Source organism: Schistocerca nitens, chromosome 6 (genome assembly GCF_023898315.1).
Source record: "Schistocerca nitens isolate TAMUIC-IGC-003100 chromosome 6, iqSchNite1.1, whole genome shotgun sequence".
Taxonomy (NCBI): domain Eukaryota; kingdom Metazoa; phylum Arthropoda; class Insecta; order Orthoptera; family Acrididae; genus Schistocerca; species Schistocerca nitens.
In genome coordinates this window covers 734,704,263-734,728,559 of record NC_064619.1, presented here as the reverse complement: position 1 = coordinate 734,728,559, position 24,297 = coordinate 734,704,263, and positions in this window count along the sequence as shown.

Below are 24,297 nucleotides of genomic sequence, written 5' to 3'. Positions count from 1 at the left end.
GACACTGGTAGCAGCGCGTAGGTGTCGGGACATAGGGGCGAACAGAAATAACCTCGTAGCCCGCTTTGATGCGCGATGGCAGCTGAACACTATCGAAGGTCAAAAAAAGTGTCCGGGTCGGTACAAGGTCATTGTTGACCTTTTTCATGACCCTATGGACAGCCGTCACGCCCTGCTCAGCGAGGAAAGATTGAATCTCCTCGTCAGTCAAACCGTCGAGGGATCTAGTGTAGACCACACCACGAGACGAATTCAAAGTTCGGTGAGCCTCCACCCGGACAGGGAATGTGTACAGGAGTGTGGCCCGAAGCAGTTTTTGTGCCTGAAAGGCGCTCTCAGTTTCGAGTAATAAGGTACCGTTACGCAACCTGGTACAGGATTTGACAGATCCGGCTATGGCATCGACGCCCTTCTGGATAACGAAAGGGTTGACAGAGGAAAAATCCTTTCCGTCCTCAGATCGAGAAACGACGAGGAACTGTGGGGCAGGCGGTAGTACTTTTGTCACTGGTAGCTGGTTACATTTCCGTTTTTGGGCAGAAGTCGAGAGAGATGGAGTGAAATCCATTGCGGAGAAATCCCCCATGATTGCCAGCGTCTCCGATGGCGCGCTCCTTCCTTGTGGGGACCCTCTCAGAGGGCACTCCCGCCTTAGGTGAATGTTTACACCTCAGGTCACACCTCCCGAGAAACAGACGGAGGGACCAATCGGCATGGTCAGAAGGTATCAGCTCAGGCAATCACCCCTCCCCGGGCCTGGCCTTTACCAGGGGGTACGCGCGTGCCTTACATGTCTACCCAGGGCGGGGAATTACGCGTCACCGCGTCACCGCGTCACCGGCTACGCGTGCGAACGCGTGGGTCGGCCTTCAGGCGCGCACAGGGAGGAAGGAAGAAGAGGAAAAAGGGAAGAGAGAGAGAGAGAGAGAGAGAGAGAGAGAGAGAGAGAGAGAGAGAGGACAGTGTCTCAAACGCCGAGGCGGAGACCAGAGAAGGCAAGGAGAAGAAGGCAAGGAGAAGAAGGCAAGGAGAAGAAGGCAAGGAGAAGAAGGCAAGGAGAAGAAGGCAAGGAGAAGAAGGCAAGGAGAAGAAGGCAAGGAGAAGAAGGCAAGGAGAAGAAGGCAAGGAGAAGAAGGCAAGGAGAAGAAGGCAAGGAGAAGAAGGCAAGGAGAAGAAGGCAAGGAGAAGAAGGCAAGGAGAAGAAGGCAAGGAGAAGAAGGCAAGGAGAAGAAGGCAAGGAGAAGAAGGCAAGGAGAAGAAGGCAAGGAGAAGAAGGCAAGGAGAAGAAGGCAAGGAGAAGAAGGCAAGGAGAAGAAGGCAAGGAGAAGAAGGCAAGGAGAAGAAGGCAATGAGAAGAAGGCAAGGAGAAGAAGGCAAGGAGAAGAAGGCAAGGAGAAGAAGGCAAGGAGAAGAAGGCAAGGAGAAGAAGGCAAGGAGAAGGCAAGGAGAAGAAGGCAATGAGAAGGCAAGGAGAAGAAGGCAATGAGAAGGCAAGGAGAAGAAGGCAATGAGAAGGCAAGGAGAAGAAGGCAATGAGAAGGCAATGAGAAGGCAAGGAGAAGAAGGCAATGAGAAGGCAAGGAGAAGAAGGCAATGAGAAGGCAAGGAGATTATGCAGGGGAAAGAGTAAGGAAGACAGTGAGGTGGAGAAGAGCAAAGAAAGGAACCAACCAAAGAAAGGAAGAAACGAGAAGTGAAAAAGCAAAATGACCGCAAATAGAGGTCGTGGAACCGTCCGTCTCCGGACGCAGGCGCTAACTACCCCCTTGAGGGGAGGGACTCCTTTTAGTCACCTCTTACGACAGGCAGGAATACCTCGGGCCTATTCTTACCCCGGACCCGCAGGGGGACTGTTCCAGACTTGACGCCAGTCGGTGTGTGTGTACGCGTGCCTTTCGGCTTCCTTGTCAGTGTGGTGTAGCTAGCTTGTTACGCCACAACAGTATTAATAGGCAATGGTATTGCACATGATCAATGTAGATTTGAAAAGTTCCACATGCAAGAGATCCAATGGCTACTTCAGCACTTGCATGTCCACCATCACGTCCATTTGTTCTGTTTCAGTGATGAACCAATGATTGTTCACCTTTGAAGTCGAGTAGTGCCAGTTACGGTAAAATCTTAAATATTACCAAATCTGTAACATCAGACTTCTATTTTTATTATTGAATTAAATCCAAACAGATTAGTAGGTGCAGTGGAATTCCAGATCAACAGAATCTTCCCCTTGATGCAAAGAAGTTTTCAAAAAGTCTCAATGCCCAGGAAAATTAGAAATATTTTTACTGCTTTTCCTTTTTATCCCAAAAATTTGTAACTAATTATTCCAAAATTTTCACTCTGATACCCAAATTATTATTTTAATGAGTGGAATCTCTCTTCATCATGCAACCCTAGCATCCTATGAGGCTCCTTTTGAAGAGAGCTTAAGGCTGTGATTAAGATTGTGGTCAAGTCAATTGCACTTTGGTCTGCACAACGTCACAGTTTCTTGTCAACTTCCATAACAGTGCAACTAATAAGCAAAATGGGAAGAAGAAAAACAGCAAGCGTTTGTAAATACACATCTGTATCCAACAAGAAAAGTTAATTTTAAAAAATGATAAATGAAGAATGGTCATAATTAGGTGTAACATTGCTTCAGCTATACCTGAGTCCTTCGAAGTGGAGGTTGCCTGCCTCCAATACAGGGAACCAGTCTACCAGTGTTATTTCTTCTTCCTGAAATAAATTTGTTCTGTTTAACTTCTATAATCACAAATAAGCAAATTTACAAAAATTTCATAACATTACACTATACCATATTTGAAGCAATTTGCCAATCATTGCATCATTTCAAATTCTTATCAACACGTGATGTGTTCATGCCGTACTTCATAACAGGTAACTGTCATCTGTGAAAAGACTGACAATATTGATTGTCTGGTCATCACCACACAATGTAATGAGGATCATTACACACTTTCCTTGCTGAAAGCTAGAACTTACTTCCGTACCTACCTTTTTTTGCGTTACCGCACAAAACCAACTGAGGTCATAAGCGCCCATCTCATAACCTTAGAACACCAATATGTGAAATATGTTAACAGCAACTATATGTTGAGCCCAATCAACAGAAGGAAAGAGCTAAAATCAAGGACTTCCTCTTGAAGAAACATCCATAAAATATGTAGTAGTGACAGCAGAGATCCCTAACCAAATATTAAATGTCCTTTGAAAAAAATGCTATGATTTATAAAACAGCACCCATGTTGTATACTAAAATGACCAACAACTCAGGTGACAAATGTACACTGAAACATAAGCAGTTCAGAAAACGACACTGGATCAGAAAATGGCAAACCATCATGTGATTATTACACAGAACACAAAGTGGTGGGGGATCACTACTTAACATATGGTGATGGCTATAGAGACAGTGACCAATAAACAACCTAGTTAAAGTGATCATCTTGCAATGAGATGGCCAAGAGGTGGCCAGCCAAACTGTTGGGAGAGGTTATGTCCCTGGAGCTTGTTCCTGTAAAGAGAAAACCAGTGGTAAAGGCTAAGTGACACCATATACCAACAGACTGCAACATGGAGATCATCTGAAGCAATGGGAGAGCTAGCAGGTTGAGGTAGGACTGCAGCCTTGTTTCTCATCAGACCAATGTGATGAGGAACCCACAAGAAAATCATAGTGGCTCCCACAAGAAAATCATAGTGCCTCCCACAAGAACAACAAGTATAAGCTTCCTTTGACTCTTACAGCACAATGAGGATCTGAAGGCTTATGAGAGAGTTGTAGCATATGACAATTAAAAAGTATATGTTGTCAGATGTACTAGGCGGTCTGATAGAGCACAAAGATCTCTGCTTTAAAAATCTAGCAGTTTGCAGGAAGAGCATACCAAAAATGGTCAGTGCCGATGATAAGGAACACCCAACATCATGGACTGTGAATGATCAGTCTAAATGAAGATGCTACCACTAAATTATGAGCAAAGGTTGAAGAACTAACAGCAATAGATCGAATCTATTTGTTTCCCAAGCAAAATACTTTGAAGTCCAAGATAAACATGGGCAGCTGCATGAAGCATAGTTGGTGAAGGGCTCACACCAAACAGGAATATGGCAGGATGCGCGAAACTGAGCTGTGGGAGCAGTAGCCAAAAGTGAGCTCCAGAAGGTAAGAGAAGAAAGGTGTGGCCCATACTGGCAGTTGAAGGGGCCATCAAAATAAAGGGCACAAGATGAGTGGCTGGGCACAACACTACAAATAGCAATCATATCCACCGAGGAGACGATCATTCCCATAGGACAGTTGCAGTTAGGCAGCTTCTGCATAGAAGCTCTCAACCAGGCTAGTGGAAAGGTTGCCAATGGCCCAACATATTCCACAATGTTGGCCTGTATTATGACCATGAATGAATGAAACACCCATAGTCTGGCTTCAGACAGACAAGGCATTGGTATAAATGGAGCAGGGTGATCTGAGCCGCACCCCAGGAAATACTGCTTAAGACACACAGGACACTGATGGACTGGATACAGTGTGCGGCTAAGTAAGATGTGTGGAAGAACCAGGAAAGATTCCTAACAAGGGTAAGTGCCAGGAATTTTGTAGATTCAGAGAACCGAAGAGTAACTGGTCTAAGGTGTAACGATGGTGCAAGAAACCCATTGTGACACTAGAAATTCATACAAACTGTTTTTTCAATGTAAAATCAAAAGCCATTCTTGATACCACACAAATAAAGAGGATAAAGACATCACCAAGGCTGCCAGTCAAGGATACAAGTCAAGGATACAAGTCCATGGAGAACTGCATAACATCACTAAGTCATTGACCAAAAAGGAAATTGGAAACGCCTGCGAGAAAACATACCAAAGTAGGGTTAATGGAGACAGCAAAGATTGTTGGTTGGTTTGGAGGTGGGAGAAGGGACCAAACTAGAAGGTCATCGGTTCCTTGGTCCTAATAAAATAATGCCACAAGAGTGACAATAAAATGGACAAAACATATTACACAAAACGGAGAGAGAGGAAAAGCCAAAAGAGTGAAGGGGAGGCAACGAACACTAAAATAAACAAAAGAGGACAAAAAACACAAAAAGATGCTAGAAACAAAAGACAGTAAAACATGAAAGCAGATTACAGTGGCTGACCAAGCACAAGAATAAAAAGGGAAAGCCAGCTACTCTGCAATACATTAATACCTCCACTCTAAAAGCACTAGGGTGGAGGACACAGAGTGACAAAGGGCATGCCCTAAAAAATACACGGAATTATAAACCCACTGTCATGAATAAAACAAACTGCAGCTGCTGTAAAGGCATTGTCACCCAACACCAAACGCAGGGTACTGGGAAAGTTAAAAGCCTGCCGCAGAGTGGCTGAAAGTGGGCAGTCCAGCAAGAGGTGGACGACTGCCTTTTGCGACCAACAGCGACACTCAGGTGGGTTCTTGAGACAGGGTAGGTAACCATGCATTAGCCACGTATGGCCAATGATGAGCCAGCAGAGGACAACTGATTCCCTGCGAGAGGCCAGCAGGCAAAACTTCAATACATTCATAGTCTCTTCAATGACATGCAGTTTGTTGTGCACGCTGTTACACCATTCTGTCTCCCAAAGCCGAAAAACCCTGTGGTGTAACACAGAATGCATTTAAGCTTTCGAGATGCCTATCTCCAGAAGCAGTTTCTGTGCTGCCTGTTTGGCCAGCCTGTCAGCAAGTTCAGTGCTCAGGATTCCAACATGTCCTTTGGTCCACACAAACATCACGGAACAGCGGGACTGTTCCAGGGTATAGATGGGCTCCTCAATGGACGCTACAAGAAGAGCGTGGCAGGTGTAGTGCTGGTCGATAGCCTGTAAGTTGCTCAATGAGGCAGTTCACAGGAGAAATGACTCTACAGGGCATGAGCGGATGTACTCAAGTGCACGAGATATGGCCGTCAGCTCTGCAGTGAAAACACTGCAGGCAACTGGCAAGGACTGCCATTCAATATGTCCTCCATGAACATATGCTAAAGAAAAGAGAGGAAGTGGGAAGTGACAGCGGTGAGTGGGTGGGTGGGGGGGGGGGGGGGGGGTGTATAACGGAGTCCTCAGCACCATGCAAAAGGTCCACACAAAGCTGCGGACAAGGTGTACACCATGGAGGCATACATGAATGGACCGCAAGTAGAGGTGGTAAATGGGAAGGGCTCCAGCTCTGAGAGAAGGGATTGCACACGAACTGCAATCACTAGCCCCGATCGGGGGCACCAATGACGGAGATGGACTGCAATGGGCAGGAAAACAAGACGGTAATTAGGATGCCCAGGGGAACTATGATTGTGTGCTGCATAACTGGCGAGCAGTTGCACGTGTCTGATCTGCAGTGGCGGGACACCAGCCTCCACCAGTACGCTGGTCACCGGACCTGTCCTAAAAGCTCCTGTCGCTAATCAAACTCCGTAGTGGTGCACAGGGTCAAGTAAATGCGAAGCTGAAAGCACTGCCGAACCATAAACCACACTCCAATAGTCAATTTGGGATTGGACAAGGGTTCTGTAGAGCTGCAAGGGCGTACAGTGATCTGCACCCCAATTGGTGTTGCTCAGGCAATGGATGGCATTGAGGTTTTGCCAGCACTTCTGCTTAAGCTGAAAAAGATGAGGGAGCCAAGTACAGCTAGTGTCAAAAACCAGTCCTATGAAGTGTTATGTCTCCACTACAGTGAGTGGATCACCATTAAGAAAAGTGTGTGTTCCGGATGAACGGTACGATGTCGACAGAAGGGCACGACACACGACTTTGCAGCTGAAAACTAGAGCCCATGACTACAAAATGCACAAGTCATCTGGATACAGAGAAGTTGAGACGGAGTGTGCAACAGCCGCTTCTAGACCGTTCATGGGTACTAACAATTGGGGGACACTCAATACAGAGCCCTGTGGAACTCTGTTCTCCTGGATATGGATGGAACTATGGGAGTCACCAACTTGGACATGGAAAGTACAGAGCAGTAGGAAATTTTGCATGAAAATTGGGAGTGGTCCCCGGAGACCCCACTATTAATACGTGGATAGAATATGACTTTGGAAAGTCATGTTGTATGCTTTATTTAAGTCAAAAAAGACAGCAATCAGATGTTGGCATCTGGAAAAGGCTGTTTGGAAGGCAGAATCAATGGACAAAAGTTGTCAGTGGTAGAGCAACCCTGGCAGAAGCTGCCCTGACATGGAGCCAGGAAGCCACGAGACTCCAGGACCCCACCCAACCGCCAACATACCATACATTCCAGCAGCTTACAAAGATCGTTGGTGAGGCTGATGGGCCGATAGCTATCCACATCAAGAGGGTTTTTACCGAGTTTGAGCACCGGAATGATGGTGCTCTCCCAGCAGTGCCATGGAAAGACGCCATCACTCCAGAGCCGTTGAAGATGACAAGAAGATGTTGTTTGTAGTCAGATGAGAGATGTTTAAATATCTGGCTGTGGATGCGATGAGGCCCAGAAGCTGTGTCATGGCAATGTGCAAGGGCACTGAGGAGCTCCCACTCTGTAAATGGGGTGTTTTAGGATTCAATGCAGCACGTAGTGAATGAGAGGATGTTCCCTTCCAGCTTCCGTGTGAACGTGGACGGATAGTTCTCTGGCAAAGGACTCGGCACAAGGCTCGGCAATCGTGTTTGTGTCAGTACAAAATTCGCCATTTATGGTAACAGCTGTTGTGGCCTGGTACCTGAAAAGACGTTAGATCTCTGCCCATACTTGGGAACGCGCCGTGTGGCACCCAATGGTCAAGATGTATCTCTCCCAATACTTCTCCTTCTGTTTCATAAGCTAGTGAACACATACACACCAATACACCTAAATTGCTTCAGCAACTTCTGGCGATCACCAAGGGACTGACTTCTGACTCAGAGACCCTGCAGAGCGAGGAACTGTATTTTCTGTTGCAGAAACAATTGTGATGGTCACTTGCTCAACCATCTCATCAATGTTAGCGTGTGGGGGTGATTCAACAGTGACAGCAGAGGTGAAAGTTCCCCATTCTGACTTGTTCAAAGCCCATCTGGGCAGGTGTCCATGTGCCTGACACTGGGGCAGTGACAGGAAGATGGGGAAGTGGTCACTACCACACAGGTCGTCATGTGCTCTCCGTAGGATAGATGGGAGAAGTCCTGGGCTGCAAATTCATAAATCAATGGCCAAGTACTACCATGAAGCAGCAACAGTATTTAAAGAGGCAGATCGAATTGGGACAGTAAAGTTTCAACATCTCTGCTTTGGCTAGTAAGGATGGTAGCACCCCACAAGGGGTTATGGGCATTAAAATCTCCCAGAAGTAGGAAAGGTTTGGGGAGTTAATCATTGCGGCTAAAGTATTCAGGCGTACTGCACCAACTTGAGGAAGATATTCACTCCAGAAAGTTATTTCCTGTGTCGTCATTATTCTGACACCCACAGCTTAAAGAGGGGTTTGAAGCACACGTTCACTACACACCGAGTTTAGGACATAAATGCAAACTCCACCAGGCACTCTTTTATAGTCACTACGGCTCCTGTAATATCCCTTACAGCCACGCAGGGCAGGGATCCGCATTGCTGTGAACCAGGTTTCCTGTGGGGCAATGCAGATAGTAGGTGTAAAGTTTAACAGTTGCCGTAGCTCAGCCAGGTGGTGGAAAAAACCGCCGCAATTCCACTGGAGGATGACGTCGTGAGCCTGGGAGGCATGGAGCATTCAATGAGGCAGTTTACGACTGAGGCACCTGCTGCCACCAATTTATTGCCTGAGCAGTCTATATCCATTGTGTCTGAGGTTCTGACAATATCTAGGTCCCCAGCGGACGCCAAAATCTCCACCCCATCCTTAGTCGCAGAGCTTATAGGTAGCAGAGGTGTTGGTGCCACCGCAATTTCCTTGGTCTTAGGCATTTTCTTTTTGGATTTCTCTCGCTGCTCCTTCGGTTTCGCAAGCTGGGAGGACTTCACTGGCTCAGTGTCCAGGACTGAGGATGAGCGTGAGGCTGTACTACCAGCTGCTTTTGGGATCTTCAGCCACTTGCAAGTGTTGTCTGTCCCACTAAAAGAAATCTGGGAATGGAGTGACCCAAAGGACCCCTTCCAAGCTAGAGTAGCCGATGGGTGGGCATGGGGTCTTGGTGCTGAAGTAGTTTCTGCAGGAGTAACAGGGAGGGAAATGCCCCCCACCATCAAGGGTGCAGGTGTAGTCTTCCGGCTCTGAGAGGTGATATGGGTTGATGGAGCTGATGGTGCCAGAACTGTTGTAGCAGCGGCGTAAGATCATGTCAAACACACAGGATGCAGGCATTCAAATTTTCTCTTAGCCTTAATTTACGTCAATCTGTCCAGAGTCTTGAACTTTATGATTGTCCTTTCTTTCTGGAGAATCCTACAGTCAGGGGAGCAAGGCGAATGGTGCTCTCCACAGCTGACACAGATGGGAGGCGGGGGACATGGAGTATTGGGATGTGATGGGTGTCCGCAATCTCGGCATGTGACACTGGAAGTACAGCAGGAAGACATGTGGCTAAACTTCCAGCACTTACAGCACAGCATCAGAGGAGGGATACAGGGCTTTACATCACACTGGTAGACCATCACCTTGACATTTTCAGGCAACCTATCACCCTCAAAGGCCAAGGTGAAGGCACCACTGGCAACCTGATTATCCTTCTGACCCTGTTGGCCACACTGGATGAAATGTACACTTCACCGCTCTAAATTGACATGCAGTTCATTGTCGGACTGCAAAAGAAGGTCTCTGTGTAATACGATACCCTGACCATATGTAAGCTCTTATGAGGCGCGAGGGTTACAGAAACATCTCCCAGCTTGTCGCAAGTGCGAAACTCCTGTGCCTGGTCAGAGGATGACGTTTTAATCAAGACTGACCCAAATCTCATTTTGGACAAACCCTCCACATCTCTGAACTTGTCCTCTAAATGCTCAACTAAAATTTGAGGCTTCATTGTCATGAAAGATTCCCTATCAGCTGTCGAACATACAAGGTACTGGGGCAAATAAGATCCACTGCCATCTTTAGCCTGATGTTCCTCCAATGGTGTGGCCAGTGAGAGGAATGATTTGGGGTCGTAGTTCTGTGGATTGAATTGAGCTCGTGATCACTTAGAGACTGCTGGTGTTTCACCACCAGCAAGAGATGATGGACTATGCTTCATCGCATGTCATCTGCCCTGAGGCCACCCACTCCGACCAGGGGCCCTCCCCATGGGCACCACTCATCCGCAGCAAAAGCCACCTGGTAGGATAGCCATTGCTGGGTGTCCCGATGCCCCAGGGGGATGGGCATCTACCCCTTGGCATACGTGGGGAGTTAACAGTGCAGGCATCAGCAGAGAAATCCCTGTGTGGTCAGGAGGCTACAACCAACAGGGTACATGGGGGCCCCACCACAATTGACTGGCTTCCATGCTGGTTATCAGGTTCAAAGAAGCCCATGGTCATCATCGATGCAGAAATCAACACTGTATAGAGCATGGTGGAACACACACCCATGAATCTGTCTTCACCCAAGAGATGGAGAATGGGCAGGACTGCAATGTGACGATGAGTAAGTGGGCTAAAGATCACAATGCATGATGGACACGATGCACCTTGTAAGGTGCCCTTACCCTATTGGCTCGCTCTCCATGAAAGTGTAGAACAATAGAGGTCAAACCCTACAGGGGGACCATCACAAAGTCCGAACTATATGAAACTGCTTTTAGTCACCTCATACGACAGACAGGAATACCTCGGGCCTATTCTAATGCCTGGACCCGCAGGGGTGACAGCAAAGATGCCTGAGGGAATCAGAGTGTAGTAGGGCAAATGCTTGAGGGGGGTGGGGGGTAGGCTCTAATAGGGTTAATGACGATAGCAAAGCCTGATGCATGGGGGAGCAGGCCACAGTTGGGTTAATGCCTGAAGGGAAACAGGCCACAGTAGTTTTAATGGCACTTACGCAAGGCACCCTGTTCTCCTGGATAAATGTATCCAACAATGGTGAACCAACACATATCTTGGAAATTCGGTCTTAAAAAATTCTACACAATATGGGGCACGAATCATGGGAAGCCCCATGTGTATTGGGTACAGAGGGTACAAGTCCTCCAGCACGTGTCGTAGGCTGTCTCCAAATCAAAAAGCCTGACCACAGTCTTATTTCTGCAGGAAGCTATTAATGACATGTGGTAACAATGTTATGAGATGGTCAGCTGCAGAGCAGCATGCACGAAATCCACACTGTGCAGTGGTTAGTATATTGCAAGACTCCAGGCACCATGCCAGCTGACCACGAATCATACATCCAATCATCCTGCGAACAGGGCTAGTGAGGGTAACGGAGTGGTAGCTAGAAGAAAGGTGTTTATCCTTACTGGGCATGGATATGACAGTGGCTCTGCCAGTATTGGGAAAACACGTCATCTGCCAAAAAGGGCGTGTAACTATGAAGGAGAAAGTGATTGCCCACAAGAGAAAGGTGCTGCAACATCTGAATGTGAACAGCGTCTGGCCCTGGGGTGGAGGATTGGGATAAGATGAGAGCATGAAATGGTGGCATTGTAGCATTCACGATTCTGAGAGGGGAAGAATATCAGCGAGCTACTTCCATTCATTTCCAAAGGAGGAAGTTGTGTTGACAGTGATTACAGCTCTCAATCTCCACAAAATACTGGCCCACGCTGTTGGAGATAGGTATAGTGTCCACAATGACGTCATCTGCTATGGTCAGGCTGGTCATCTCCCAATAGACCACCATCACAGACAGTCAATGCAGGTTGCCCCCCATGATAGAAGAGGGAGTGAAACTATTAAAAGAATTAGTGCAAGAAATCCATTTACCTTTCTTGCAACCCCAAAGAAAGCAATGACACTGCACATGAACAGTTTATAATGAACACATTTTGCCATCATAGGATAATGGGTAATAAAGGGGAGAGCGCTTCTCTGCATGTGAATTGCATCACAGCATGCCTCAGTCCACTGGTGGACAAGGACACAGTGTGGTAAAGAACTGTGAGGCGTGCAACATTCTGCATCAGTGAAGATAATGTTCATAAGAAACTCTATCTGGTCTTCATGACTGGGGTGATGATTTCACAGAACATAGTCAGGAGGGAGTAAAGCCTCTAATCAGCCTTGGGAAGCTGTTAATTGGGATTACACGTAGATGGGGGTTGGAGTCAGTAAATGGATACTGCATGGTAAATAATAGCTCGAATTTGTGTAAGAGCTGTGGGTGAAGGAGATGGGGACACTACCACGATACTGGGCAATTTCACAACAGCAATAGTGAATTACAGGTTGCAAGTCTGTGCGGACATGTTCTCTGTGGAGTGACTCCTAGCAAGAGCAGTCCTGTAAGTGCCAGATGGTAAAATGCAGGGCGTATGAGTAGCCAACAACTTACCTGAAACACGGTCAGGTACATTTTCCTTCTCTTGCCTCTCCTGGGTGGCCCTTTCATTGAGATACATGGGACACTTGTGAGATGAGGTGGCTTGGTCATCATTACAATTGATACAGCTGGGAGGAAGAGGCAGGAAAATAACCTTCTGAGCATCTCTACCACAAGTAACACATTTTTCTGTGTTTCAAGAGCACATGCAAGTTTGGTTAAGATGCAGTGGTTTCAGAATGTACAGTCAAACTGTGATAACTTTGTAACCCAATTTAATCTTTGATAGAAACAATAATTCAGCAAATGTGAGAAAGAGAGAGCATGTAGGCAGCAAATTTGCTTTGACCTCTTTCATTACCCAATGGCCTGTAGTGGTGCTCTGAGCAGAGAGATAATGTTGGATTCCACCTCCCCCACCAGATTATCAAGCAGCCAGTTGTAAATAACATTGTATGTAGAATTCTTTGCACAATGATCCTTGACATAAATAGGATGGCTGTGGGAGAGTGAGGTTGTAAGCAGTCGTTGGGCTCAAAAATCAAAAACTGTCTCCAAAGGCAAAGTGCATGAGAGCAGGACTTTCAGAGTAATGAATGGATTAACTGTAGCTGAAGATTGAGATTCAGTACATGACACAAGGAGCAGAGCTGCAAATGGGAAACACATTGGATACATTTACATGTACTAGATGTAGACTGAGGAGGAGAAGATTGGCCCACTGAAAAAAAAAATCTGCCTTGATTCTTAGCGTCCCCTACAGTGCACACCTTCTGGAGGTCTCTCACGGCGCCTCAGCCACCTTAGGTAACTGTTTCCACCTCAGGTCATGCATCTGTATCTCCTGACAGAGGGATCAATTAGCAATTGGGATGGTAAGAGCTCTTGCAATCACCCCTCCTGGGGTCTGGCCTATACCAGGGGTATGTGCAAACCCTACCTGTTGACCCGGGGCAGGGAATTACACATAACCCAGTCACCTGATACATGCCATGTACATGGACTGGCCTTCATAAGCATTCAGGGAGGAAGAAGAGAGAAAGAGATACCTTGAACGCACAAGTGGAGGGAGGGGAAAATACAGTGAACATAGAACGGAGGAAAAAACTGATGGAGGACTGAAACTTCCTGGCAGATTAATACTGTGTACTGGACTGAGGCTCGACTTGAGTCTCAGTCTGGCACACAGCTTTAATCTGCCAGGAAGTTTCATAAGAGCACACACTCCACTGCAGGGTGAAAATCTCATTCTAGATGGAGGACTGTTCTGATGTCGGACTACCAACACTTCAGAAAACAATCCCAAAAATAGCTGAGGCATGTTGCCCAAAGGAGGGGAAAGAGAATAACAGAAACATAGACATGCAGCATGAAGGAAAGAAGTGCTGCAAAGGCTAGGGCCTAATGACAGCCAAGCAAAAACTCACCAAAGTGTGGTGAGCCCCCTGGGAGCTTATCTATTGATTACACACTATTTGAAGTAACATGCTGCATCCTCCTTATTGAAAAACCTCCAACTGAGTCACAAGATTCAATCAGTACCATATACAGCTGTACGTTTGTTAGTAGGCATTGGTATGGCACCAAGTCAAATGCCTTCAGAAGTGAATAAATATTGCACTTAGCAGACTGGCTTGATCCATAGCTTTCAGGATGATGATGATGATGATGAGCATACACCATTTCACAGGACTAATGTTTTCAGATTCCTTAATGGCTGGATTTAAGATCATTTTTGGTGTTGAACTGTCACTTATTTCAGATACTGTTCTAATGGTAAATAAAGCAGCATTTAGTTTCTGTACAAGATCCTGAACATGGGCTTTCTACGACAGCTTACTATCTATCTGAATGGCTAGGAACTTTAACTGTTCCGTCTCACTTATAATATGCCCATTCTGTCTGATCAAAATATTGGTTCTTGTTAAATTGTGAGTTAGAAACTGTAAAAATTGAGTCTTACTGTGATTTAGCATCAAATTATTTCCCACAAGCCACGAACTTATTTCATGAACTATATTACTTGATACTGTTTCAATATTACACACAACATCCTTCACTACCAAGCTGGTGTCATCAGCAAACAGAAATATTTTTGAACCACCTGTAATACTAGAAGGCATATCATTTATATAAATAAGATACAGCAGTGGCCCCAGCACTGACCCTTGGGGAACGCCCCACTTAACAGTGCCCCATTCGGACTGAACATCACTACCACTCAATATTGTGGAGAATTACCTTCTGCTTTCTGTTCTTAAAGTAAGCCTTGAACCAATTGTAAGCTACTCCCCTTACTCCATAATGGTCCAACTTCTGCAGTAATATTTTGTGGTCAACACAGTCAAAAGTCTTTGTCAAATCAAAGAAAACACCTAGCATTCGAAACCTTTTATTTAATCCATCCAAAACCTCACAGAGGAAAGAGAATATAGCATTTTCAGTTGTTAAAACATTTCTAAAACCAAACTGTACATTCGACAGCAAATTATGTGAATTTAAATGCTCCAGTAACCTTGTATATACAAACTTCTCGATAACTTTTGCAAACACCAATGGCATAGAAATAGGTCCAAAATTGTCAACATTATCCCTGTCTCCCTTTTTATAAAGTGGCTTCACTACCGAGTACTTTAATCAGTCAGGAAACTGACCACTCCTAAAGGAAAAGTTACCAACTAAAACTTTGCACAGTCCATAAACACCAGAAGTACACCTAACTCGTCAAGAGTGCAAACTAAGAGAGATATTCCCCTATGGAAGCAACCATTCATGTGTGGCAAAGTATCAGTCAGTCTGGAAATACAGCTTGTCGGTAGTCATGCCCATGTGGAATGCATCACAGTTGTTGCAGCTTGGCTTGTACATCACATGATTTTTTGCATAGGTAGCCTTGCCTCTTGATGAGGTAGGTGGTGGTGGTGGTGGTAGGATGTATGGGCCAGGTCTTGCATCAAGGTCTACTACAGGGATATGGGCAGACAGACAAGGGATTGGGAGCTGGGGTTTTTGGAGGAATGGATGAAGATATTCCGTAAGTTTGGTGGAAAGCAGCATACCACTGTTTGAGGAGTAGGAATGATAGTGGGTAGAACATTCTTCATATCAGGCCACAATGAGAGGGATAGCAGAGAATGTGGTTCAGTTGTTACAGTCCTGGGTCATAATGAGTCATGCGGGTAGTGCTCCTATCCAGCTCGACAATGGGACTTTGGGAGATGGTGGGTGACTGGAGACATCTCCCAGGCCTCAACTTTCCAGTCATCCCATCACCCCCAGTTAGCCCCACCATCCAGCCACAGATGAGTGTTCTCCTTGTTACCACCACCCAGGAATGGAACAACTGAAGCACATTCTCCACCAAGACCTCTCATTGTGGCCTGAAATGAGCAATGTCCTACCCTCTATCCCTCCCACCCTTCCCACGGTGGTTTTCTGACACCCACTAAAACCGCACAATAACTTCATCCATCGCTACACAACCCCTGTTCCCAACCCCTTGTCTCATGGCTCATATTCCTGTAACAGACCAAGATGTCGCATACATTCTCCTCCACTAACCATAGACCACCCACCACCCACCACCATCGCCATCTCCAGTCCTGTCAGAAGCATCAACTATCTCATAAAAGGCAGGGCTATCTGTGAAACAAGTCATGTGATGTACAAGCTAAGGTGCAACCACTGTGCTGCATTCCGCTTGGGCAAGACAACAGACAAGCTGTCTGTCTGCATGAATGGCCACCAAGAATGTGTCCTGAAAAAACAACTGGACCACCCAGCTGTTAAGAGCACTATCCAACACTATGTTTGCATCCACCAATGTGATTCCTACCAATATCAGCTTCTTAGAACTGTGCACATAGGATATATTGCAGGGTGAGTTCCTATGTTCCCATAAGCCTTCTTGTCTGTCCTGCATCTCCTTAACTGTTTCCCTGTTCCCAGTCCAGCATCACACAACCTTATATTCCACAAAAGCACCCATAGTATTTTCCCTTCCCTCCTTCCCCCAATCCCCCTCCCACACACCATCTAAACTCCCCATTGCACCTTACTGTCCTACCCTCTCCTCACCATTTCCCAGCATGAATCTTGAAACAATGTGGGTTGGACTAGACACTCTGAAATCTTGAGGGTGTCAGGGATGAAATACAGTGAGCAAAAAATTATTTGCAACTTCAGAAACCAACTGAAGTTGTAAGAGAAAAAAAAAATGATAAAGATGGGCATTGTAATTGAGGAGAGAGGAAGACAGGATTTAGCCTATCCACAATGTTATTCAGTATACACTTACATCTAAAGTTACACTCTCTGCAAACAGTAGTGTAGTGCATGGCAGAGTGTACTTTCCATTGTACCAGTAGTTCAAACTTTTTTCATATTCCATGTATAGAATAACTGGATTTTCCATTCTTGAAAAGAGTAACTGCTTAATTCATCCTCCTCAAAATCTATAAATGATGTAAATATGGGTTTGCTTTTCTTCAAGCTATTTGGATGGGCAAATTCTAATTTCAGTACTGACATTTCTGCAAAACAAAAACTAACCTTCCCAGAGATAATGATCTAACTGTTTATTGATTCTGTATGATTTTGCAATTTTAATCTTCATTTCATAACAAATTTTGTCAGCTATCACATCTGTCCCTGGAAATGTCAGTTTAAAATGTGGTGTCAAAATATCTATTTCACCATTAGAAACTTTCAGTGTTTCCAGATACAACCATTTTTTTATTGTAGCTGACATTTCTTCTTCTTCACCATCACCATCATCATCATCATTTTTTACTTTCTCAGACGTTAAGTCTGGTTAACAATGGAAAGTGACACAGACCTTGATCAAGTGTCACTTCCTTTTAACTGTACGGTATATGTTATATTGCATTTAGGAACTTTCGGGTAATTGAACATGTATCAATAATTACAGATTTCTGTAGTTGTATATATAAGTTTGGATGTAGCTGTATTGCATTGATGTACTGGTGGATATTGTGTGGTATGACTCCTGTAGTTGATAGTGTAATTGGTATAGTGTCAACTTTAACCTGATGCATGTCCTTGACTTCCTCAGCCGGTTGGATGTATTTTTCAATTTTTTCTCCTGTTTTCTTTTGTATATTTGTTGTTTTGGGTATGGATATTTCGATTAGTTGTGTTAATTTCTTCTTTTTATTGGTGAGTATGATGTCAGGTTTGTTATGTGGTGTTGTTTTATCTGTTATAATGGTTGTGTTCCAGTATAATTTGTATTCAACATTCTCCAGTACATTTTGTGGTGCATACTTGTATGTGGGAATGTGTTGTTTTATTAGTTTATCTTGTATGGCAAGTTGTTGATGTACTATTTTTGCTACATTGTTATGTCTTCTGAGGTATTCTGTATTTGCTAGTATTGTACATCCGCTTGTGATGTGATCTACTGTTTCTATTTGTTGTTTGCAAAGTCTGCATTTATCTGTTGTGGTGTTGGGATCTTTAATAATATGCTTGCTGTTATATCTGGTGTTTATTGTTTGATCCTGTATTGCAATCATGAATCCTTCCATCTCACTGTATATATTGCCTTTTGTTAGCCATGCATTGGATGCGTCTTGATCTATGTGTGGCTGTGTTAGATGATACGGTTGCTTGCCATGTAGTGTTTTCTTTTTCCAATTTACTTTCTTCGTATCTGTTGATGTTATGTGATCCAAAGGGTTGTAGAAGTGGTTATGAAATTGCAGTGGTGTAGCCGATGTATTTATATGAGTGATTGCTTTGTGTACTTTGCTAGTTTCTGCTCGTTCTATAAAGAATTTTCTTAAATTGTCTACCTGTCCATAATGTAGGTTTTTTATGTCGATAAATCCCCTTCCTACTTACTTTCTGCTTAATGTGAATTTTTCAGTTGCTGAATGTATGTGGTGTATTCTATATTTGTGGCATTGTGATCGTGTAAGTGTATTGAGTGCTTCTGGGTCTGTGTTACTCCATTTCACTACTCCAAATGAGTAGGTTAATATTGGTATAGCATAAGTATTTATAGCTTTTGTCTTGTTTCTTGCTGTCAATTCTGTTTCCAGTACTTTTGTTAGTCTTTGTCTATATTTTTCTTTTAGTTCTTCTTTAATATTTGTAATATCTATTCCTATTTTCTGTCTGTATCCTAGATATTTATAGGCATCTGTTTTTTCCATCGCTTCTATGCAGTCGCTGTGGTTATCTAATTTGTAAACTTCTTGTTTAGTGTGTTTTCCCTTGACTATGCTATTTTTCTTACATTTGTCTGTTCCAAAAGCCATATTTATATCATTGCTGAATCCTTCTGTTATCTTTAGTAATTGGTTGAGTTGTTGATTTGTTGCTGCCAGTAGTTTTAGATCATCCATGTGTGGCAAATGTGTGATTTTGTGTGGGTATGTTCCAGTAATATTGTATCCATATTTTGTATCATTTAGCATGTTGGATAGTGGGTTCAGAGCAAGGCAGAACCAGAAAGGACTTACCAAGGACTTACCAAGGTCTCCTTGGTATATTCCATGCTTAATCTGTATTGGCTGTGATGTGATATTATTAGAGTTTGTTTGGATATTAAGTGTGGTTTTCCAGTTTTTCATAACTATGTTTAGGAACTATCAATTTAGGATCTACTTTGTATATTTCCAATATCTGTAGTAACCATGAGTGGGGTACACTATCAAAAGCTTTTTGGTAATCGATGTATGCATAGTGTAGTGACCTTTGTTTAGTTTTAGCTTGATATATCACCTCTGTATCTATTATTAGTTGCTCTTTACATCCTCGTGCTCCTTTGCAGCAGCCTTTTTGTTCTTCATTTATAATTTTGTTCTTTGATGTATGTGTCATTAATTTCTGTGTAATGACTGAAGTTAATATTTTGTAGATTGTTGGTAGGCATGTTATGGGGCGATATTTAGCTGGGTTTGCTGTGTCTGCATGTTCTTTAGGTTTCAGATAGGTTATTTCATGTATAAGTGTATCAGGGAATGTGTATGGGTCTGCAATGTAACTGTTAAATAATTTAGTTAGATGTGAATGTGTTGAGGTGAACTTCTTTAGCCAGAAATTTGCTATTTTATCATTTCCAGGGGCTTTCCAATTGTGCGTAGAATTAATTGCTCGGGTGACTTCATGTTGCAAAATTATCACTTCAGGCATTTGTGGTATCATCTTGTATGAGTCTGTTTCTGCTTGTATCCAACGTGCATGCCTGTTATGTTGTACCGGGTTTGACCATATGTTGCTCCAGAAGTGTTCCAGGTCTGTTATGTTTGGTGGATTGTCAATTTTAATGTGTGTGTTTTCTATTGTCTGGTAAAATTTCTTTTGGTTTGTGTTGAATGTTTGGTTTTGTTTCCTTCTATTTTCACTTTTTTTGTATCTTCTAAGTCGTTTGGCCAATGCTTGTAACTTCTGCTTCTTTTCATCTACTTGCTCTATTGCTTCTTGTTGTGAGATTTTACCTAACCTTTTTCGTTTTTTGTCTGATATTTCATTTCTTATAAATTGTGTTAGCTGTCCGATGTCTTTTCTCAGTTTTTCTATTCTGATCTGTAGCCTATGTTGCCATGCTGGTCTTGTGGGTTTCTTCTGTGTGTTGGTTGGTTCTGATCTCTGCCTAGTGTGTATATTTAGTGTAGTGAGTGCTCCTGCATAAACCAGTAGTTTTAACTCTTCCATTGTTGTATTTTCATTTATTTTGTTGTGTATGATTGTATTGATAGTTGTTATTGTTGTTTTGACTCATGGGTTATTTGGTGGTCTATGCAAGAATGGTCTAATGTCTGTATTTGTGTCTTTGTATTCTATATATGTCAGCTGAAATTTCTCTTCTATATCTAACATGTGTGTCACTTCGTGTTCTATTTGTGCTTGTTCTGGTGGCTGTCTTAAGATGTCGTTTACCTCTGATTGTTTAATTGATGTGTGTTGTTCTTTGTTTGTTTGCTCTGGGATGTTTGAGTCCATTACCGTATTTTCTTCTTCTTCTGATTGCACATTATTTTGTTCTAGTATTTGTTATACTTGTTGTTTGATGTTTTCTAATTCTGACTGGGGTATCCTGTTATTTTTGATTGTTACATGGATCTGATCAGCTAGTCATTGTTCTCTTAAAAATTTTAATTCTGGGTATCTGGTAATAAATGTTGTGTATACTTGTGATCTGTATCCAGTTGTGTTGGTTCCTAGGTTTGTTGCTTGGTAATAACAGAACATGAGGTGTCGATTAACTTCATCTGACCATCTCATCCTCTGTCTTTGTTTTCCTTCTAGGGTGGTTGCAGGAAGCATATCCTGCAAAACACCTCTATTTGGATTTAAATCATTTTCCAGTTGGCTAGCAGTGTCGTTACCATTGTGGGCGGGCATAGGGTTCAAGCGTCGTCCCCGACCATGACTGCACTTGTCCGAGGCTTCTTTAGTTCTGTCCTGAACCAAGCAATCACGTTGTTGTTGTTATTATTATTATTATTATTATTATTATTGTTGTTGTTGTTGTTGTTGTTGTTGTTGTTATTGTTGTTGTTGTTAAATCTATTCCAGGATTACCCTACTTCATTTTGTGGTGACAGCCATGAAATGCCCTGACCAGATATCCTATTCTTCCTTCCACTGTGTTTTTATAATTCTCACTACATATACCTTTCCATTACAAAGGAAAATACGGAAGAAATGCTTCATTTTCCTTTTCACACCACTGCACAGATGAATGATGTAGATATTAGTGTCTTTGGCATTGAGAAACAGCTAAAATCACTGAAATGGAACAAGGATTAAGGGCATGAAGAAATGCTTGTCGTATCCTATCTACAATTTCCAGCTCAGTTAGATCCCATTTTCTCTATAATGCATTACACTGTGGATACATTGAGGTAACGGACTGTGTCCAGTGATTGGAAGGAAGGACAGGACATACCCATCTACAAAAAGGATACCAGAAGTGTTTAACAGAACTACCATACTATCTCATTGAAATCCATGCATTGCAGAACCTCAGAACAGACTCTGCAATCAATATTTGAACAGAATTACCTACTAGATGAAAACTCACAAAGTTTCTGATCATGTATGCTGCACAAAATGTTGGGTGAAGGATATAGGAACAATTGGTTACCATAGGTTGAACCCAGGATGATTTCTGGAGCAGTGAATGTGTTTTAAGGATAACTTCCAGCTTCTCAGTTCAGAAAAGCTTGAAGAAGTGGTGGTAATGGTGACAAACCAGATGGTCTGGGCTGTGAAGCAGCCATTGAAATTTGGTAGGTTATGATCATCTGCATTTTGTGTATGGTGCTACACTTTTCTCTTGGCCATGTGTCATGTTTACAATGAGCATCAATCTATCCTTTCCACAACTGTTGACTTTTTTGTCATCAGTTTTCTGACTGGTTTGATGTGGCCCACCATGAATTCCTCTCCTGAACCAAACTCTTAACCTCAGAGTAGCACTTGGAACTACTGTTTCAATTATTTACGGGATGTATGCTCTACAGTTTTTGCTCTCTACAGCTCACTCTAGTAACACAGAACTTATCTCCTAATGTCTTAACCTATCTCCTATCAGCCTGACCCTTCTCCTTATCAGTGTTATCCATATACTCCTTTCCTCTTCAGTTCCAGGCAAATCCTCCTCATTCCTTAGCATATGGGCCCACATAATTTTCAACATTCATCAGCAGCACATAATCTCAATTGCATTGATTCTATTTTCTCTGGTTCTTTTGCAGTCCATGTTTTACTATCATACAAGGCTGTGCTCTGAACATACATTCTTAGAAGTTTCTTCCTCAAATTAAGGACTATTTTTGACACCAGTAGACTCCTCTTGGCCAGAGAACACCTTTTTGCCAGAGCTAGTCTCCTTATGATGTCCTCCTTGCTCCATCCATCATTGGTTGTTTTGCTGCCTAAGTGACCTCTTGACCATCATTCCAATCTAAAGTTTCTCACTCTGTTCATTTCTGCTACTTTTCATTAATTTCATCTTTCCTTAGATTTACTCTCAATTCATATTCTGTACCCATTAGATTGTTCACTTCATTCAGCACATCACTTAATTCTTCACTTTTACTCACAATAGCAATGTCATCAGCAAACTGTATCACTGATATACTTTCCCCTTCAATTTTAATCACATTCCTTAATTTTCATCATTGCTGCTATGCCGTACAGATTGAATAGTAGGGGCAAAAGACGACATCCCTATCTTACACTGTTTTTGATCCAAGCAATTTGTTGTTGGTTATTGGCCTATTATTCCCTCTTAGCTCTTGTAAATATTGTATATTACCTATCTCTTCCTATAGCTTACCCCTATTTTCCTCAGAATTTCTAATATCTTGCACCATTTTACATTGTTGAACACTTTTTCCAGGTTGACAAATCATACAAACATGTCTTTATTTTTCTTTAGTCTTGATTCCATTATGAACCACAACATCACATTGCCTCTCTTGTGCATTTACCTTTCCTAAAGCCAAACTGATCATCATGTAATGCATCCTCAATTTTCTTTACCATTCTTAATCTTGTCAATAAGTGGGATGCCTGAACTGTTAAGCTGATTCTGTGATAATTCTCGCACTTGTCAACTCTTGCAGTCTTGGGAATTGCATGGATGGTATTTTTCCGAAAGTCAGATAGTATATTTCCAGACTCATATTCTACACACCAACATGAATAATTGTTTTGTTGCCACTTCCCCCAATGATTTTAGATATTCTGATGGAATGTTATGTATCCATTGTGCCCTATTTCATTTTAAGTCTTCCAAAGCTCTTTTAAATTCTGATTCTAATACTGGATCCCCTATCTTTTTTAACTAGACTCCTGCTTCTTCTTCTACCACATCTGGCAAATCTACCCCTCATAGAGGCCTTCAAAGTACTTTTCCCACCTATCTACCCTGTTCCCTGAATTTATCAGTGGCCTTCCCATTGCATTCTTAATGTTACCACCCTCACTTTTAATTTCAACAAACATTGTTTTGACTTTCCTACACACTGAATTAGTCCTTCTGACTATCTTTTTTTTATTTCTTCAAGTTTTTCATGCAGTTATTTCATCTTAGCATCCCTGTTCCTATTTATTTCATCCCTCAGCGACTTATTTTTGTATTCCTGAATTTCCCTGAACAGTTTTGCGCTTCCTTCTTTTATTGATCAACTGAAGTAATTCTTTGGTTACCAATGTTTTCTTCGCAATTACCTTCTTTGTACCTGGAAAACTTCTGTGATTGCCCTTTTTAGAGACATGTGTTCCTCTTCAACTGTACTGCCTAATGAGTTATTTCTTATTGCTTTATCTAGAGCCTTGAAGAACTTCAAGCATATCACATTCCTTAGCATGTTTGCATCCCACTTCTTTGTGTGTCGAGTCTTCATGACTAATATCTTGAACGTCAGCCTACACAACAGTTGACATTATGAACTAAGTTCTAGGACAGTAGATTATAAGTCATAAGTTTAGATATTCCAGGAAATGTATCTGTGACGATACACAGTCAATTTATTCCTCTGTAATGGGGAAGAAATGTAATTTATGACTTTCATAGTCTTTCTGATGTAAATTACAAAGAGCTACTCATCAAGTTGCATTTATTAAATCTGATACCAAATTCAGTTAGCATTTACAGACAGAAATAATGAAGCAAGCAAAATAAATGAAAATTTCCAAATGGCATTGAAATGTTCAACTATCATTTTACACATACTCTGGACAAATAAAGGTTCTTTATCTTCAGAACATAATGAATCTTGAAATTTTCTGCTGCTCTCTTGGGTTCCAGTAAGTCCTGGTTGGTTTGCCAAGCAGGTTACGTCATTAGGCTGCGAAGTTTTGTTTCTGTGCTTGGCAAATATTTTGATTTTGTTGTGAACCATAACAT